This window comes from Lissotriton helveticus, chromosome 3_2, assembly GCF_964261635.1.
Source record: "Lissotriton helveticus chromosome 3_2, aLisHel1.1, whole genome shotgun sequence".
Taxonomy (NCBI): Eukaryota; Metazoa; Chordata; class Amphibia; order Caudata; family Salamandridae; genus Lissotriton; species Lissotriton helveticus.
In genome coordinates this window covers 442832955-442853173 of record NC_136062.1, presented here as the reverse complement: position 1 = coordinate 442853173, position 20219 = coordinate 442832955, and positions in this window count along the sequence as shown.

The window sequence follows — 20219 nt, the reverse complement described above, 5'->3', positions numbered from 1 at the left end:
TTTTCTCCTTTAATCCGAATCTCTTTGGGTAAACTGGTACTGCAAGAGTAGGTGACACCTACACACACCAAACAATGCTTGTGAATCAGGACCAAAGTGATATGCCCAGGATCACACATTAAAGTAGGGAAGCAGTGATTACTTTTCGGGTTACCAACACCTGTTGCTCCGCTGAGGCCACTTGACCAAGTGTGACCCGATCTGCAGGGAGATGTGTGATTGTTTATATGTGCCCTGTGATTTGGGGCTTGTTTGACATTTTTTGGGGGGGGGGGGGCGGTTTGGGGGACATGAGCCTGAATGGGTAGTAAAAAATATAAATCGAGGCTAAGGGAGGTAATGCAGAAGAATTTCATCCAATCATATTAGCAGAGGTGTCAATGTATGCCCCCTTATCACATACACGTTTATAAGAGTACTGCTGCTAAGGTTGTTTGGTGGGTCAATGCGCATGCTGTAAGGTAAGACGCATGTTGGAGACATCTGTGTGCAACCTGCAGGTCATGAGTACTACTATAACATTATATATATATATTTATATATCACATTTTAATAGACGGAAGTCTACCTTCGAGGATTTGTTTACTAAATGTTTTGAGAGCACACCCTTTTATTCATTATTGTGAAAAAGAGAATCGAACTAGCTGTCCCTATTGTAGGGGGCGAGCCACGTAAGGCTCGAGGCAGATTCGAGCCACGGGCCAGGGTCGAGCTCAGTTCGAGCTCCCCATGGACTCTCGAGCCGAGCTTCTGCCTGCCACCCACACTCTACCAGCATCCACCGACAATTAAAAACAGCATAAACATTTTGGGTTAAAAAGGAGAAAACGATGTAGCCATCTACTGGTTGGAACGCATAATGTGAAACTTGAAAACCCAGGACCAATCCTGGCTTCCCACTTTGAATGTACACCCACATGCATCATTGTAGGAATTTGCGATTCCTAAATAGCGAAAATTGAGGAATCGCAATTTAGAAATCGTAAATTCCTATGCATCAAGAAAATGCAAACATTTTTGCGATTCCTTAATTTTCTGTATTTGCGATTCCTTAATTGCGAATCGCAATTAAGGAATTGCATTACATTGATTCCTATGGGCCTAGAGGCCCATAGGAATCAATGGGAAGGCATTCTCATTTTGCAAATTCGCAATTAAGGATTCGCAAAATGAGAATGCAATTTCAGGGGTGCAGGGGGGGGTCCAAAGCACCTCTCCCTGCTCCCCTGAAATGTAACGTAAGTACATTTTACTCACACACATGACCCAAGGGCATGTGTGTGTGTAAAATATAAGTTTCAAAAATGCACTTTTGTGCATTTTTGAAACTTTTCGCAAATAACCACGAGGGTATACTTCATGGTAATTTTTCCTTTTAAAATTGCGAATTCGCAAATTAAAAATAATCATGCATAGCATTTAGGAAATCGCAAAATTTGCGATTTCTTAACTTCTATTGCAATTTAAGAAATCGCAAAAAATTGCGATTTCTTAAATTGCGAAAAATGAAAAAAAAAATGATGCATCCCAAAAAAGGTTTTTGCATTCGCAAACGGCCGAATTTTGCGATTCACACCGTTTGCGAATGCAAAAAGGCTTGATGCATGTGGGCAAAAATGTGTGATCCTTGGCAAATAAGGTATATCACAGAGCCTCCTTTTTCTTCGTTATCGCGCATGGGAGTCCCTCCCAATACGTAAATTTAAAGAGTGTGCTGTCCAAAGATGTTCTGATGTTGTAAGGCGAAACTCTTCTGCATGTTAAAGAAATACCTTTTAAATGTAGAAAGCCTGTCATATTTCCACATGATGCTTCTTGAATAGTTTAGTTGCCAACTGTTGCCAGGGCGTGGCTCGTGCGCTGTCTCCTAGGGTCCAGCCAGAGCTTTTGCTCAGCTCTGACAAGGCTCTCCCTGTTAATTTGTTGTACCCCCTACATCTAGTTCCTACACTGTGCACAGTCCTCCCCTCGGTGTCTAGGTGCTACATAGCGGCCACGTTCCCAGGTCCACGCGTGATGAGCTGCTCCAGGCCACATTTTGCCTTTGAATTCTGGAATTTATAGTCAGGACCGCTGAAATTAAGCAATTGTGCGGCCGTGGCGATTTTCACATAATTACATTTTTGCCGCATTTGCCACATAATGCATCATCTGCGGCATAATTTGCAAATTTCAGACCAAAAAATAGTTTCTAGCGCAAATGGTTCAAAAGTTACTCAGACTGCAGCAACACATTGCTGTGCAGTGGAAGGCTCTTTGCAAAGGTTGAGTGGTCACCTTTCTGCTGCTTATTGCTATACTTTGGTGTTTAACCGGAACCACTGTGGTGCGGCCAATGCCCAGACAGTGTTACCAAGTTTAAAAATTACAAAATAATGAAGTACAAAATGTGCCACATTATGACGCATAATTTGCCTTTTCTTGCTGCATTATTTACCCAACATGCCACATAATTTGGACGTCTCCTGCTGCACAATTCCAGTAGCGATGCTTATACTTTTGGCTTTATAATGGAATAACTTAACGTCTGAGGAAGTGAAGGCAGATCAGCTAAACCAGCAGGTCATAGTAGTTAACATCACGAGTTGCCCTCACGTGTTGCTTCTTTTTTGTGCACTGATATTTGTAGCTCCAGTTTCGTTATGAGAAAAGCTAAACTACAAGTCCCAGAATGCATAGCAGTAACGAGGGTGTACTGAACTGCTCAAATCTGATATGAGATATCTTGAAATATTTTATAGCCCCCCGCCCCCCCGTTCTCCCCGAGAATGACTGGTCTTTTAAAAAAACAAAAACAGATCCCCCTTAGGCGTCGGCCACTCCTGAAATGTGCTTTGATGCTAATTCAATTAGCCTTATTGAATATTTAAGTGAGTCTGAAGGAAGACCCAGCCCTGGCCCTTGGGAGGGGTTTGTGCTTATGACGCTGTGATGTAGCCTGGAACCCCAGCAGGACAGACTTAAGCATGTAACATATGAATCAGGCCTAGTTCCCAACTGCTGTGTTAATGTGACACCTTCTGGCACTTCTGATTTGTTTTAACCCAACCACGCTTTGCATTCTGGGGCTTGTAGTTTCACATTTACCCTCATATTTGTGGGCTCAAAATCCAGGCATGCCAAACACTGTTTGTTAATCTGCCAGACGGACCCTGCCTATCTACAGGGGTTTCTTTATGAGCCCTTGCGTCACTTTGGCGCCGCTGGTGAGTTACTATTTGTGACGCACCAGCGGCGTAAAAATGTTGCCTTGTTGCAACATATTTACAAAGTCACGCATCTACCTAGTTGCGTCACTTTGTAAACCCCTGTGTCACATTATACCTGCGCCAGGTATAATGCTTGCAGGAGGGACGTTCCGACACAAGAAAGGGTCTTAGAAGTGACGCAGTGAAATCTGTGAGATTTCACTGCGCCACTACTAGGACGCAAATGCATCAATATCTTACGCCTGCCCGGCGTAAGCCTGATGCAGACATATTTGAAATGCGACTTACCCATGTTAAGTGACTCATTGATGGAGTGCGTCACTTTTGTGATATTGTAAATATTACTCATCCATCATGCCGCAAGGAGGGCGCAATGAAAAGTGACGCATCGCTGACTCATTGATGGAGTTGCATCACTTTTCATAAATGAGACCCTTATGTTTTTATAGTTGTCAAATGGGCCCATTTCCTGCGTGACTTCTTCTGCCAGTGTTCCGAAGGCTGGGACCTGTAATTACACGAGTGTAATGGAGCCGAACATGCAAAGTGTATGTGGAAGAAAAACAGAGGTGCTTATTTCTGGATGTATGATGTTACAACGCATACTTTTACAACGCCTACCTTTACATCGCAAGTTTTACAACGCATACCATTACAACGCATAATGCTTTTGGGCGCTGGATAGTGAATAGTTTAATTTACTATTCCAACTCCAGTCCCAGTGGATAGTAGGGAAGGTGTTGGATAGTACATTAAACCTATTCCCTATCCTAGAGCGCCCCCCAGCGCTATGCGTTGTAATAGTTTGCGTTGTAAAAGTTGCGTTGTAATGGTAGTTCGTTGTAAAAGTTTCGTTGTAAAGGCTGTATACCCTTATTTCCAAGCCTCTTGCCCTGCCCGTACGTCACTATTTCCAATTTTAAATGTGACGCAAAAGCTGGAGACCGGAGAGAGATAATGTCTGCCATTATAGCGCCTTAGGATATTTTTTTCCTCACACGTGGAGTGCGGAGAAGACTGCTTGTGAAACCTCTGTATGGGCCCAATTCACAGTACTAACTTTAGACAAAATCTTAAGTTTACTACTTTTGGTATCCACAGAAGTTAGGATTTTGTCTTAAATTTGTCTTAAGACAGACTTAAGACAGACTGAAAACAAAATCCTAACTTAAGTCTGTCTTAAGTCTGTCTTAAGACAAACTAAAGACAAAATCCTAACTTCTGTGAATACCAAAAGTAGTAAGTTTAGGATTTTGTCTTAAATTAGTTCTGTAAATCGGGCCCTATGTCATTATAGCGCCCTAAGATACGGTTTGATATTCTTTATTTTCTCTCTTATGTAGTGCGGAGAAGACAGCTCGTGAAAGCGCTGTATGTAATTATAGCGCCTTAAAATACATTTTCATTTATTTTATTTTCTGACTCATGGGCTAGTGAGAAGACCGCTTGTGAAACCGCTGTATGCCATTACAGCGCCTTTAGACACATTTTAATTTATTTTATTTTCTCACTCATGGGCTGCTGAGAAGACCGCTTGTGAAACACTGAATGCCATAATAGCGACTTTAGACACATTTTAATTTATTTTATTTTATAACTCGTGGACTGTGAAGACAGCTTGTGAAACCGAGCTGCATGGCAGAGAAGCTGGCAGTGACATAGAATTTATTTTTAAACCTGCTTCTTTGGAAGGGGGGGAGGGGGTGCAGTGCAGCTGCCCAGGTTGTGGGCATACAGATGTGCTCAGCAGATCTGGTGTGCAAATATTTAGACTGTAAACTGACCGTTCCCTGCAGAGTGTGACAACTGCCCAGAGTTATGGCAAGCAGGCATGAACACACAGACTTGGGGAAACATTGAAGGCCTCTACATGAAACAAGCATTGGTCCAGTCAATAAGTCTCACCTCTGCAAGAGCTATTGGCTTGCCCAATGTGTTTTAGCCAAGTTGTACACTAGCATGGCTGCTGTTCAGCGTGGCTAAAAGTTAGTGGCATAGAAGGGAGTGGCGAGGAGTGTCGTAGAGTAGAATAGCGAAGAGTGAATGAATGAAAGCCTCTAATATTGATTAATATCATTACAAACAGGAGGTATTTAAAAAACATTAGAGTGTGCGTGGGCACAACAAAACATTGTAACTTGAAAAGTAATATCGAGATACATCACGTTTCAGTACAGTAATCACACTGCATTTTGAATAATGTTCCTCCAATTCCTAGTTTAAAGTACTAATGCTAAAGTGCCCATATATATAAACATTATGAAAGTGACAACCCTCTCGGGTTGACATTCCAATTCTAATATTAGCAACCAGATGTTTCACAAAAATCACAAATAACTATGCTACATTATATATGAATCTAATAATTAAAATAGCTAAATAACGAAGAGTGGAGTTGTCGGTCCTAGAGTGCAGCGGCTTGGAGTTCGTATATTGAAGAGACTTAGAGTGGAGTAGTGTAGAGTAGATTGGGTTGTAGTGGTGTAGAGAGTTGAAGAGTATAGTGGCATAGAGTTCGGTGTCATAGAATTCAGCTGCATACAGTGCAGTGGCGTAGAATGCAGTGTCGGAGATTAGTTTTAGTAGAGTTCATTAGTGCAGAGTAGTGGCGGCTGGCAGGGAACGGGGTGGTGAGGCAGGGTGGGGGATTGCAGAACAACAAATAAATATTTAAAAAACCACTTACCTTTTGCCTCTAGCCGTTCCTCCTCAGATTCGGTCCCTTTTCACGCCTCCTTCTTCTCAGCTTCAGTTACGGAAGCAGGAAGCACACAGGCCCCCTCCCCTAAGCCAATTACATCGCCGAAATGTAGCATTGTGGTCGGTCTGAGCCCCGTGGTTCAGCACTCAGATGGGGTCAGGCAGCCTGGGCATGTTACCCACCAGGCTGTGTAATGCAGCCCGATGGGGAACATGCAGAGTGCGCATGACGGTTTGTCCAGCCCAAGAGCACCTGCCAAACCGTCATGTGCACTTGGAGTGTGCCACCATTCCTCCACCTGTGACTAGATTAGTTTCATTTTATTTTTTCTTTCTCGTGCTCTGACAGCAGTGGGGCGATGCTCCTCCGCATTAGCGGAGCAGACGCCACTGGTGCAGAAGGGAGGGGTGCAGAGTGGAGAGGCATAGAGAACAAGTGGTGTAGAGTGGAGCAAAGTAGCATATAGTGTGGTAGAGTGCAATGGCATCGAGTGCAGTGGAATAGAGGGGTCTGCTGCAGGTTGCAGTGGCGTAGAGTGGAGTGTTGCAGAGTAGAGTGGTGTAGAGTGCAGTGGCATAGAATGCTACAGTGCAGAGTGGAGTGGCAAAGAGCTCAGTGTTGCAGAGTAGAGTGGAAAGGTAGGTGCTGCAGAGTAGAGAAAAGTGGAGTGGATGGAGTGGCGTAGAGTAGAGTGGACTGGTGTAGAGTGCATTGGCATACAGTAATGCAGGGTATTGTGGCATAGAGTGCAGTGGCGTAAATTCAGCTGCATACAATGCTACATTGAACAAAGCAGTGACAAAGATTAGAGTAGTGCATAATAGATCGCAGTGGGGCGGAGTAAAGTGGTGTAGAGTACAGTGGTGCAAATCAGAAACGAGTGGCGTATAGTATAAAAGAGTGGCAAAGAGTGCAGTTGCATAGAGTGTTGCAGAGTAGAGTGGCAGAGAGTGCAGTGGAATGGAGAGATGCATAATGCAGTGCCATAGAGTAGAGTGGCATAGAGTGCAATGTTGCAGAGTAGAGTATCAAAGAGTGCAGTAGTGTAGAGTGGTGTAGAGTGCATTGGCATAAAGTAGCGTGGAGTAGAGAGCAGTGGCGTGAAGTACAGGGGTGCAGAGTAGAGTGCAGTGGCAAAGACTGCAGTGGCGACGAGTGCAGTAGCATAGAGTGATGTAGTGTGCAGCATAGTGCCATAGAGTGCAGTGTTTTAGAGGGCAGAGATGTGGAGTACAGTGGAGTTGTGCAGGGTAGAGTGTAGTGAAATAGAGTAGAGTGGCATAGACTGTAATGACGTAGGGTAAAGTGGCACAGAGAGCAGTGGTGCAGAGTAGATTAGAATGGCATACAGTGGATTGGCATAGAGTGCAGTGGCGTAGAGTTGAGTGTTACAGAGCAGAGGTTATTCGCATCAAGTGAATTGGCATAGAGTACAGTGGTGCAGAATGCAGTGGCATGGAGTGCAACAGCGCGGAGTGCAACAACACAAAGTGCAATGGCGCGGAGTGTAACAGAGCAGAGTGCAGTGTAGTTGTACAGAGGGGAGTAAAGTACAATGGCGTAGAGGGGTAACGTGGAGTGGTATAGAGTGGAGTATGTATGCTGTAGTCATACACTGCTATTAAAAACAACACATTTTCAATTGAAATGACTTTGCATTTGCACAGGCATACAATTTTACCAATGAAAAAATCTGGCTCACAAACAATAATGTGTGGCAATGGCATCACCCTGTGCATTGATTTCTTTACATCATATGAAGGTATTTCTTTTCAACACACTACAGAATAACAAAAACAAGCTTCAATTGTGCATTCCTAATTCTGATATATTCTGAAATACTTGCTCAGTTAATTTAAATGTTGTTGTGTGCTAGAGGAAAAACCTGTCCTACCCCCAGTACCCAGCAAGATTGTCACACAAAACCTCTCACTTTGAAGTTAGAGAAAGAAAAGTGAACACTAAGCTCCCTTGGAAGCCAGATCCTGACATTTGACCTCCATCTTTGTAGGCAGAGCAAAAGTGTCAAGTTAAGAACAAGATTTACAGGCCTGTTTACAGAAAAGAGCACTCCTTGAAGAATACAAGGGGAGTTGGTGTGAAAGGGCTTTGCTGCTTGAGAGGGACAAACTTACATTGAACAGCCACAAACAAATAAAGGCAGCAAGTACAAAGCCATACATTGTGAGTTAGAAACCACAAAGCCAATGGTAAGCAAGGGGTGGAATCGATAAAAAGGGGGGCTGGTATCAGGAGGGTAGGAGATGCCAGTGGGTTTTACTGGAGACAGTCTGTCCTGCAGGGAAATCAGGGGAGCTCCACCCAGGACACTACCTTAACACCTTCACTGCGGCGGCTATTCCGCCGCAGTGCTAAGGGGGCGGGGCGGCCGCACGGCGGCCGCATGCTGGTGACGGAACCGCTCCGTCACCAGCGTCGGTTGAGCTATGCTGGTGACGGAGCGGTTCCGTCATGGCCCGCCCCGCTCAATAGAACCCTCAGCGCAGGCGCGGAATTCGCGCCGCGCATGAGCGTTCTATCGAGCGCGGCGGGCCATGACGGAACCGCTCCGTCATCAGCACAGCGCACCCGCAGCTGATGACGGAGCGGTTCCGTCATCAGCATGCAAGGGGTTAAAGAGGATGGTGAGGCACAGGTAGGGTCAGTAACATAAACACTCTTTTATTATCTACTTACTGCAGATAGACACACAGACAGATGGACTGAAACACTTAACTATTTATGTCATAAGTTTATTGCAACTACACACACTGAACTATTTGTATCTGTAGCCAGGGACACAGACTGCAAATACTGCAGTATTTGTATATTCCACCGACTGCTACTACACACGGACAGACTAAAACACCAGACACACAGACTGCAAATACTGCACTATTTGAATCATATGCATATTGCAGCCATACACACTAAACGATGTGTATCTGTAGCCAGGCACACACACTTCAAATAATGAACTATTTGTACCATATGCTTACTGCATGGAGACACAGACTATAAATACTGCACTATATGAATCATATGCATATTGCAGCCATAAGCACTAAACAATGTGTACCTGAAGACAGGCACACACACTGCAAACACTGAAGTATTTGTTCTATATGCTTACTGCAGGGAGATACACAGACCAAAACTACCATATGCTTACTGCATGGAGACACACAAATTGCAAATACTGTACTATTTGTACCATATGCTTACTGCATGGAGACACACAGACTGCAAATAGTGCACTATTTAAATTATATGCATATTGCAGCCATACGCACTAAACAATGTGTATCTGAAGCCAGGCACAGACACTGCACTATTTGTACCATTTGCTTACTGCAGCGAGACACACAGACTAAAACACTACACTATTTATATCATGGGCTTATCGCAGTCAGACACACAGACTACAAATACTGCACTATTTGAATCATATGCATATTGCAGCCATATGAACTAAACTATGGGGCACATGCATCAATCTATTTAGGAAGTGCAAACGGTGCGAATCGGTAAGTTTTTGGGATGCATGAAACAATTTTTGAAAATCCGCATTTTTTTGCAATTCCTAAAAATGCGAATACATTTAAGGAATCGCATTTGTGCGATTCCTTAAATGCAATGCATGAATTTGTAAAAAAATGCGAAATTTGAAATAGGAAGTGCAAATTAACACGAGGTTGACCCTCGTGTTAATTCGCGAAAATCTTTAAAAAAGCACAAAAATGCATTTTTTAAACTTTCATGTTACAGACACACATGTCCTTAGGACATGTGTGTGTGAAACATGCACTTTAAAATACATTTCAGGGGTGCAGGGGGGGGTCCTTTGGACCCCCCTCTGCACCCTTGCAATGCATCAACAAATTGCGAGTTCCAAAAAAAAAAAAGCAAAATGGCATTGATTCCTATGGGCCTCTAGGCCCATAGGAATCAATGTAATGCCATTCCTTAATTGCGATTTGCAATTAAGGAATCGCAATTTCCGAAAATTAAGAAATCCTAAAAACTTTTAGGATTTCTTGATGCATAGGATTTTGCAAATCCTAAATTGCGATTCCTTCATTTTCGCAATTTAGGAAGTGCAAAATCCTTCAATGATGCATGTGCCCCTATGTGTATCTGAAGACAGGCGCATAGACTGCAAACACTGCACTATTTATATTATCTGCATATCACAGCCATACATTCTAAACCATATGGGGCCTTATTTACGAGAAAGAACACAGCGCAGTGCCGCAAGCCATTTGCCTGCGCTGTGCTGCGTTACTTTCAGAGCACAGGGATGTATCGTATTTGCAACAATATGGCAGCACGATTGGCTGCTATACACTATTACAGGCACCCTGCACCAGGATGCCTGCATTGCGGGGATGACTATTTTTGTACATGAAGGGACACCTTCCTGCAGAAAACAATCACTAGAGGCGTTTCCTCTTTCTATGCGTGCTGAAGAATGCAGAATGTAGCACGCACAGAAAGAGGACAAAACGAGGAGAAATGAAAGTATTTTTCCTCGTTGCGCCTCCTTACACCTCCCCTGAGGAGGCTTTAGAATCTGAAGCATTCCCAGGTTTACAAAATCTTGTGAATCTGGGGATGTGGCAGAATCCATGAGTGTTGCGTGGGAACACCCAGAGCAACAGCCATGGTATAACCCTTTCAAGCAAAGTGCTGCGTGAAAAGGGGACGTATTTACAAGGACACGGAAAGCCACGCAGGGTGACTTTAGACGTCCTTCAAAATATGGAGCACCAAATTTGGCATCCGGTGTGTCACAAATAGTGATGCACCGGCAGCGCAAGGGGATTGTAAATATGCCCCTGTGTCTGAAGCGCGGCACACATACTACTAACACTATTTGTACTGTCTGCTAACTGTAGCTTGACACAGACAGACTAATAACTCTGCACTATTTATAGCATATGCTTATCACAGCTAGACACACTGAACCACGTGTATCTGGAGCCAGGCACACAGGCTGCAAAGCCTGCACAATTTGTAGTATCTGCTTACTACAGCCAGACACAGGCAGACGGAAACACTGCACTATTTATATCATGCGCTTGTCGTAGCCAGACACTGAATACAGCACCTGTATAATGTGGTGACTGCAGGTAGACACACATCTTGCACAGACTGCACTGTTTACATAGTTTGCTTACTGTAGCCACACAGACTGGGAACACTGCACTCTTTGTATCAACAAAGGCCACACACACTGCACTTTTAGTTCTACCATTACTGCTGCCATGCACACATATTATAAGTAATGTACTGTTTGTTCCATGTGTTATCTGCAGCAGACACACAGGCAGTAAACGCTGCACTATGCACTTGGTGTAAAGCAGATTGCAGATGCCCTGCTCCCTGTTTCATGTCCTAAGTGCAGGCAGGCAGACTTGACCCACAGAACCCTTCTTATACTGTGAATACTATGTGGAACTCTGCAGACAGAGGCAGGCTGTCAGCACTGCACTATGTGTATCATGTGCTTGTCATTGGCACGTGGACAGTTACCCCTGCAATATTATATGATGGGTGCACTGCACTTAGAAAAACAAACTGCCCTATATGTCCTGTAGTATTAATGCACCCACACAGGGACACAGTAAGCACTTCAATCTTTCCATCATGTGCAGATGTGTGCAGAACTGACCGCAAAATACTGGTAACAACCAGTATTTTTGCAACCAGTGTTACATTTTGGAAACTTCAAAAGGACTGACAAGCTTTCTCTGTTCCAACATTTTCCATCGTTTAATCTCAGAACGTTCATGGAGGTAGAAAACCGAGCACCCCTTTGCACCTGGTTTTGAGATTATGTGACTCTCACCTCATCACCTCCTCACGCAGCACTTCCAAAGCCTCACTTCTTCATATCTCTCTTGTGCTTGTATTAATGACAATGGTAGATTACTCCCTGGATGCTACAAGGAGGTAGTGGTGTGGTTAATACCGAGACCACGCAGGATACTTTCAAATACTTTTGACACTAAGGGGCATATTTACCAGGAGTTCACGCCACCAGAACTTCGAATTTTCCGACATTCTGATGGCCTTATTTGCAAGGCGACATTAAGCCACTTAATGTGACGTGGGTTAATGCTGCCTTTTAAATAATTCCTCTACACAGCACTGTGCAGGAAAGGGGCATTTCAGTGGGTATTCCGCTTCAATACCCATTGCTTTTTGACACTGCCCATATTACGAGGTGTGGGGCAGTGCCAAAAATACCACCGGGGAATACCTGGTCCTAAGCGGACGATACAAGAATAAATTATTAATTTCGCCTCATATTTTATTCTGCCCATTTGTGCTGCATTCTACGGCACACATAGAAACAGAAAATAGCCTTTAAAGCTTATTTATGTGCAGGAAGATGTCCCTACCTGTACATAAACAATCACCCCTGCAGCGCAGGCACCCTCGCAACATGGCACAAGGGTCCCTGCGCTGGCGCTAACCACCTTTTGTAGCGCCAGTGCTAGGGGAAACGCAGGGGTGTACCGTATTTTTGTGTAAATTTGGCAGATCCCTGAGTATAAAAAATATTCGCAGCACAGCGTTACCAATTTTGGAGTAACACCACGCTCCAACATTTTATTGTATATATCCCCCTAATTCCAAGCCATTTTCAGTCACAATTCCATCTGGCACTGAATTGTCCAAGAACTCTTACTTTGGACATGGACTCACAATACCCACATCTGGCCACAGAGAGTAATAATCAGGGGCCAATATTCCATATTTGATCTGACCCTTCCAACCACTCGGGGGACAAAGTATGTCTATTGCTAACTTTGACCAAGTTTTATCTGGACAGGAAGAGATTCCATGGGACTAAGCACAGTGACCTGTGACTTATCACTCACAGCACAAAATATACAGTGCCTTAGAAAATCCAGGCCTCAAAAACAATTCCCTAATTCTCCTTTGCATGGCAGGCATTCGTTAACTAGTCAACATCTTCCAAACCAGGTAATCGAGGGAAACAATCTGCCCCGGAGTGTCTTATAACAAGTATGTATTCAAGATGGTAGCAACATTTCTGTAACCTGAATTGCCATTTGGCTATTCTAGGTGTGAGGTTTCCTGCTCCCTTGGATGTGAACAAATCAACAATTGGTTTATGTACTCATTCAGACCCCCACAGGTGATGACAGAAACAGTGGGATCCCCCCATCAGGCTAGTGCTTCCTGTTCAACTGTGGGTGATGGCTCTTGTGTCTCTGTTGACACCTGTGTCCTGCAGAGTCTTCAGCCATTCATGTGTCCAGGTCATTTACAGCCAAAGTTAACCCTCAAAGCCAAAGGGGGTGCCTACATACACTTCAGAAATTGTTATATCTAATTCTGGTAGCCATCTGCTCAATTCAGAGGTAGCCACGGGCTGCTTTCTTTGAATTTCCAACACTGATTGCCCCAATGCATGGAGCCGTGCCAGAGTAGGCAAGCTCTCCTGGACTTCTCTAATTCTGGACGATACACTAGGACTTGAAGCCCTTCTTTCTCTTAATAATATAGGAAGTGACGATGGTGGTCGCTGATTCTGCAGGTTCTGCTTCCGTACGACATCAGGAATAACCAGCATTTTCTGTGTGTTGTTTGAGGAGGTTGGGCTGGTGATGTCATATTGGTAATTAGCATGTTTTTGCATGTTGATAAAGTATGTCAATATGAATGAATAGCTTTTCAAAGCATGGGTTATATTTCAAACAATAAGTACCATTAACAAGATATTTTAGAGGCCATCAAGGTAAAAACAGTATTGCAAACCCTGGTGTTATGTACATACCATACAGTACCAATGTGGGACAATCTGAAAAGCTGAAATTGAATATTTTGCATTTTTATTGTATTTCTATAAACTACCAATGTGTGGACGTTCTAAATGAAGGACAGATTGTTACTACAGCTGGTCATCATTTTCATTTACAAAAATGTTTTAAGGATTTGAGCTGGTTGATCTGGAGCATCAGAATCAGGCGCTGATGCATCAAATATTCGATACTCCAGAGGCGGACTCAGGCTGTCAGGGGGCCTCAATTGATTCCTCCATGGAGTGGGTGGTGACTCTGTACTTTGTCCCCTACCTGTAACTGCGGACTCCTCTCTTCTTTTTGCTACCTTCGTTTTGTGTGCAGGAACTAAGGGGCATATTATCAACGGCAAGCGATACTTATCGCTGGCAAGGCTTAGCGATAATTTTATTATCGCAGGCTATCTCTGGAATTTATCGCCCTGGTAGCGCGTTATTAACAACGCGTTACTCCAGGGCGATAAAAATTCCAGAGATCGCGAGGTTATTGGAACATCGCTGGTTTTCCAGCGATGTTCCCTACAAAACGGTGATAACCATAATCCACCCCAATGTTAGGGATAGGTAAGTCTGTATTTTAGCAGACGTTAGTTTTGGGAGAAAACTGCGGTTTTCTCCAAAAACTAACGTTTGCTAAAATGCTGGGGCAGCCTTGTAAATATCGCAATGTGAACATCAGCGATATTTGCAAGGTTGTCCATCCGGGGCACGCCCTGTGATGCCCACTTTGCAGGGAGGCGTCGGGAAAAAGGGTGCTAACATGCGATTATGCATGTTAGCACCCTCTTGTAAATAGGATGATAGTTTGATTTCCGCTTTTTTGGCTTTTTAAGCCAAGAAAGCGGAGATAAAGCCCTTGTTAATATGCCCCTACGGTCGTACACGCAGTTCCTGATTTCTTCCACCAGCCACTTTGTTATACCCACAGCATAAATCCTTAGCTGTATCTTCGTCCAAATTTATTTTTGGTTGCCTCAGGAAAAGACGTGCACAGTTTTCCAAATAGTTTGTTGAGAGGCACACCCCTCCATAACTATTTCCGAACCTTGGTTGCTGAATTTGTTTTATATCTTCCTGCCCAACTCCTCTGGCGGGCCCAAGGGGACATGATGACGCTTCGAAACAGTCCTGTGAAAATTCCGATTTGGTATTTGGAAACAACAAATGCTTACAATATACTATTTGCCTGTAGGAAATGTTCGTAAATCATACTTTAAGTATTTTAAAATTGCGATTAAATATTTGTCGTTATTTAGTGATCGCTAAATATACTCTTCGTACATCAGGGCCCAAGACTGACCCTGTCCTTTCTATTGAATTTGCTTTATATCAGCCAGTGGTGGAACACTGCCCCCATCTAGTGGACAACGGTACTACTGCAGGTCAATGACATTGCCTATCATCTAAAACACACTCTCCATGTCTGAAATGGAATGATACAAAAACTGAGAACTTGAGGGAATTTGTTCTGCAGCCTTCGAGGCAGCTGCACTAAGAACCAGCCAGGCCGCTAAATTGGCTTGCTCTGCAGCCTGACACTGCTTTGATGCCTTCCAAAAATGGTCTCACAGTAAGTGTTATCTCAAAATCTGCTTTACGATGATTCATTGAGAACCGCGCTGGCGGTGTTACTGTAACACTGGCAAGTAATGGGCCTGGGCACAATAATGTCATGTCTTTGGAGGTTTTACCAACAACATTTGGAGTACCTTTCTCACACTCAGAGGAACAGTCCTCAGCTTTTGCCTAACCTGTGTCGAGTTGCTCTTCAGTCTGATAAGGTGTGTAAATCCTTTCAATTTTCCAATCTTGTACTTCAGGAAAAGGATTCAGTATTGTGTACTTAAATATTCTTCTCCAACCACCATGACTGATTCTGCAGCAAAGGGATTGAGAAACATCTTCATTTGTGTCTGGTCTGTACATCCCAAGACATATGTAGATTTCTAACTTTGCATGTCTGTCCCAGAAGTGCACTTTGTGATGTGGTATCCCAACAAATCTATTCTATTTCCCTCCTAACGTTACTACTTTAATGTCTTGTAGCTTCAATTTTATGTTTCTAGACGGTAACTTTATTTGTAATGTTTCTTGCAGCTGATGGTGAACGGTGATCCTGAATGTCCTAGGAAAGGTCATTCTTTTCCTAAAATGTTGAGGAGTCTTCAATATTGGCTCCTTGTCAGCTTTATCTTCCTGCGGACCATCAATATTAAGTTAGACTCATCATCTCCATGCTCTGAATTAGATTGTTGATTTTCTGCAGCATTGTCTGTTATTTCCAGTACTTTCGGTTTACTGTTATGTCTATTGTTCCGAAATGTCCTCTGTAATGGCATATATTGGTATCTTTAGTCAGTGCAGGACTTCTTTTTAATTGCCTATGTCTGATGCGCTGCTGCTTCTGTGTCATTCTATTTTAGCCTCACACTTCCTTTCTTTGCTGACATAATTCTTGTTTTTCTTTCTTTCTTTCTGTGTAGCATACATCAGATTCTTTCTTTGGTTCTTGGTCCCATGGGCTTCTTCTATCCAATACATGGACTGTTTTATGCTTTTTCAGAATTTATTATCTCTTCCAAAGTGGGGTCTCCCATTACCCACAAGTGTCATTGTTATCTTGGTATTCACCATAAGTTGATCTCTAATCGTCTAATCAGAATTTCTGCCATATTGCTGGTATTAGATAAGCTTCTCAAAGCAGTAAAGAATTTGTCAAATCTTTAATTTTCGCCTTGTCTCCTGGTGTAAAACAGTACCTTTCTATGTTTTTCTTATGATTGATTTGATCCGGAGTTCCAATCTTAGATGCCGATTATGATGGCGGACGGACCTGAGTCAGTTCGCCACCATAGAGTAGGAGGGACCGTCCGCAGGGGCTGCGGCGGTCCCTCCGTGCAGATTAGGATGTGACCGCCGGGGTGGCGGTCACATCCTCAATCTTTAACATTGCGGCGGGTGCAGCTTCAAGCTGCACCCGCCGCAATGTTAAAAATGCATACATTGCATTTGTATACAGCAAGCGGCAGGCACCGCGCGATGCCTGCCGATTACTGCATACAATTGCAGGGGGGTACCATAGGTACCCCCCATGTGTACCCCCCACCCCTCCTTCACCCAGGGGGCCCGCAACGGGCCCCCGCAGTGAAGCTCCATATGCTCTTCCACGGCGGAAAACCCGCCGTGGAAAAGCATTTCTTTTCGGGCATCCTAATTTGGCTGACGGTGTCTAAGAGACACCGTCACCATATTAGTGCTTTTCCGCCGCGGTTGTAACCCAACCGTGGCGGAAAAGCTGCGGACGGAAACCAGGACCCACCAGCCATCCTAATGTGGCGGTGGGTCTTTGGTGGGTCCGGAGAGGATTTTCCGCATCCTCCGGGCCGGCGGTGGCTTCCGCCGGCCCGAAGGATGCGGAAAATCCTCCATCATAATTGGCCCCTATATATGGCTTCTTCAAATTAATCTAACTCATCATCGTCTTTTGAACCGTAGGTAGAGAGAGAAATATTTCTTGGCCTACTTAAATTAACAAATGCAATAGCATACATTTATTTATTTCTCTCAAGCGGCGTCTAATGAGCATCAGTGGCCACCAGGAAAGTCATAAATTCCTCCTTCCATCTTTTCCGTTGCACACACAGATCTCCTTTCGACTTTAAACACTTATGTGTAGGACCAATTGCATTATGCCTGGTAAGGTTGTGTTAGTTGTACTGGGACTGTATTTGCCCTGAGGAATACATCTTGCAGAACTGTATGCTTATGGAGCCTTGCCAATTAAGAGGTGATGTATATATATTTATATACTTTTCCATAGATTATACCCCTACTGTGCGATTCACTAGTGTAAAAAATGACGTACATAGCATGGTGAGAACGAGTAACTTTATTCTTGACCCACAGCCACCACGACATCCGCATAATGCCCCCCCCAGGATTCTCTGAATCTCAACATTCTAGGTGGAACCACATTCATACATGCATTCAGCTTGATTCAACTGCTGGTAGTTCAAGTTCAAGTTCAAATACCTTTATTCGGCACTTCGAAAGATACCATAAAAGAGCATAAAATATAAACATACATTTTCAAAAACATTAATTTTAAAAAGGACAAGTAAAAAAGGAAATATAAAATATCCTAAAAAGGGGGCGACACGTTCATTAGTGGGGTTTTTCTGGAGTCCGGGGCTAGGTTTACAGGTTGTTAGAGTCCACTGCTTCTCGTGTGTTCTTAGTCTCATTGCCATCTTGATGTAGCTTATTATACATATTAAAGTGTGGGGATCTGAAGCTTCTTGCAAAAAAAGTAAAGCTGTTTTCGCCTGTCTCAGATTCATTTTTTTCAAGATCCCTACTAAAAACTTACGCCTAGGGACTGAATAAAAGGGGCATAATAAAATGAAATGAAGGGTGTCCTGCGGAGACCTAGTGTCGCAGCCGCAGGTACCCTTCAACTCCACTGATTTTGTAAAACCAGCGGGGACGGCGAGTAGATGGTGTAGGAGATTTAGTCTGAAACGAGTCATGTAAAATCTTTCCTGCGCATTATGCATCACCTCCAGGTATGGTACCATTCTGCATGATTTTTTCAACAGGCAATGCGCCATGACAGACGATTTTCCCTTTTCCTTGAGGGCCCTTTTGCAGAGACATCCATTCAGAAAAGAGTTTTTTCACCTGAGTCCTATTCTGACCAGTCATGGATTCAGGGTCCAAGAAGGAGTTCTTGCAACCGATTATTTCCAAGGAGTCTATTACAAACTTTAACCACGGGATCTGTCCCCCTCTATCCCGGCTCATACAGTCCTTAATAATTTGTCGGCTAAAATTAGCCTCTGGGTTGATCCAAATTTTGATCCAAGCCAGAAGCGGTCTAATCCTTATTCTATCTTCAATGTATGATTCCCCCAGTTCATTATGTGTGATATACGAGGGGGTGCTCTGGGGAACCTTTAATAACCTTTTGAAGAACTTATTTTCCTCTGTTTGGATCTGGCACACATAGTTAGTCTTAAAACCCCACACTTCAGCCCCGTAGGATACTTCGGAACAAACAATTGATCGATACAGGTTAAGTATCTGCTCCGGCGACCATCTACCAAGTCTCCTCCCATAGGCCATTATGGCACCCGTTGATGCCAACAGTTTAGCTGCATGTTTTTCAATGAGACCTTTGAATTCCAGTTTCTCATCAACAAGTACTCCTAGGTAGGAAAAGGACTTCACCCTTCCCAGCCTGTGGGACCCTATCTTGTGTACAAAGTCCCTTTTGGTGCTTGTGCCTATTGACATAACATACGATTTTTCCAAGTTTGCTGCAAGGTCAAGCGAGTTCATGAGGTTAACAAAACCATCAATCAGCTTTTGGAGTCCCAGTGCGGTGCGGGCCAACAACACGGCGGCGTCCGCGTATAAAAAGACAGGCACCGGGCGCTGACCTATTTGGGGGGAGTCCACGCTCAGCTTCACTAGCTCTTTATCCAGATTGTTGATGTATAGTGAAAATAGGAATGGGGCTAGTATACAGCCCTGGCGCACCCTGCTAGTACAGGAGAATGGCTCTGTTTTCAATCCTTCTTGCGTGTATCTAACTGAGGCTGTGGTATTCCAATGTAGGGCTTTTAGTGTGTCGACTAGCCCCTGGTCCACCCCTAGGCTTGTCATCAGGGCCCATAATTTTTGTCTATTGACGCGATCAAAGGCCGCCGAGAGGTCCATGAACCCCATATGGATAACCCCTTTGCTGGCAATGGTGTACTTAGCCGTCAGAAGGTATAAGTTTAGACATTGGTCTGTTGTTGATCTTCCTTCTCTGAACCCATATTGCGTGTCAGTTAGTATGTCATTGTCCTCTGCCCAAGTTTGTAAGCGGCTTAGGATGACACGCCCCAGGACCTTGGCCGTCACATCGATTAATGATATGGGACGGTAACAATGTGGGTCGTCCCGATTCCCCTTTTTATAGATTGGCACGATGGTTGCCGAGGACCAGGAACGGGGCAGTCCTGCCACTACTGCCTCTTTCAGGACCCTCGTGAGAATGGGGGCCCACAAGTCAATGTTGCTCAAGTAAAGATCTGGTGGTATACCGTCAGGGCCTGGCGCTTTGTTTTTTGATAGCCCTGAAACTGCGAGTTTCACTTCTGTCAGGGAGAGGTCTAGGCTAACAGGTACTGATGGTCTTACTCCTTCCTCCTGCAGTAGCGATCCCGTATGACTATAAAGGCTGTGGTACTGGGTGTACCATTGTTCGGGTAGTATTGAATTCACCATCTGTGGCCCACTCGAATCTCTGAAACATGGGTCATTGATGACTTTCCAAAATGCAGCCATGTCCCCCCTCACTGCCGCCTCCCTTAGATCCTCCCATGCCTGTGTTTGCAGAGTTAGTTGCCTTGCTTTCAGGGCTTTTTTGTAATTAAATCTGCTAAAAGCTATTTTGGAGTTATCCCTTGGTCTCTGGCTGAGG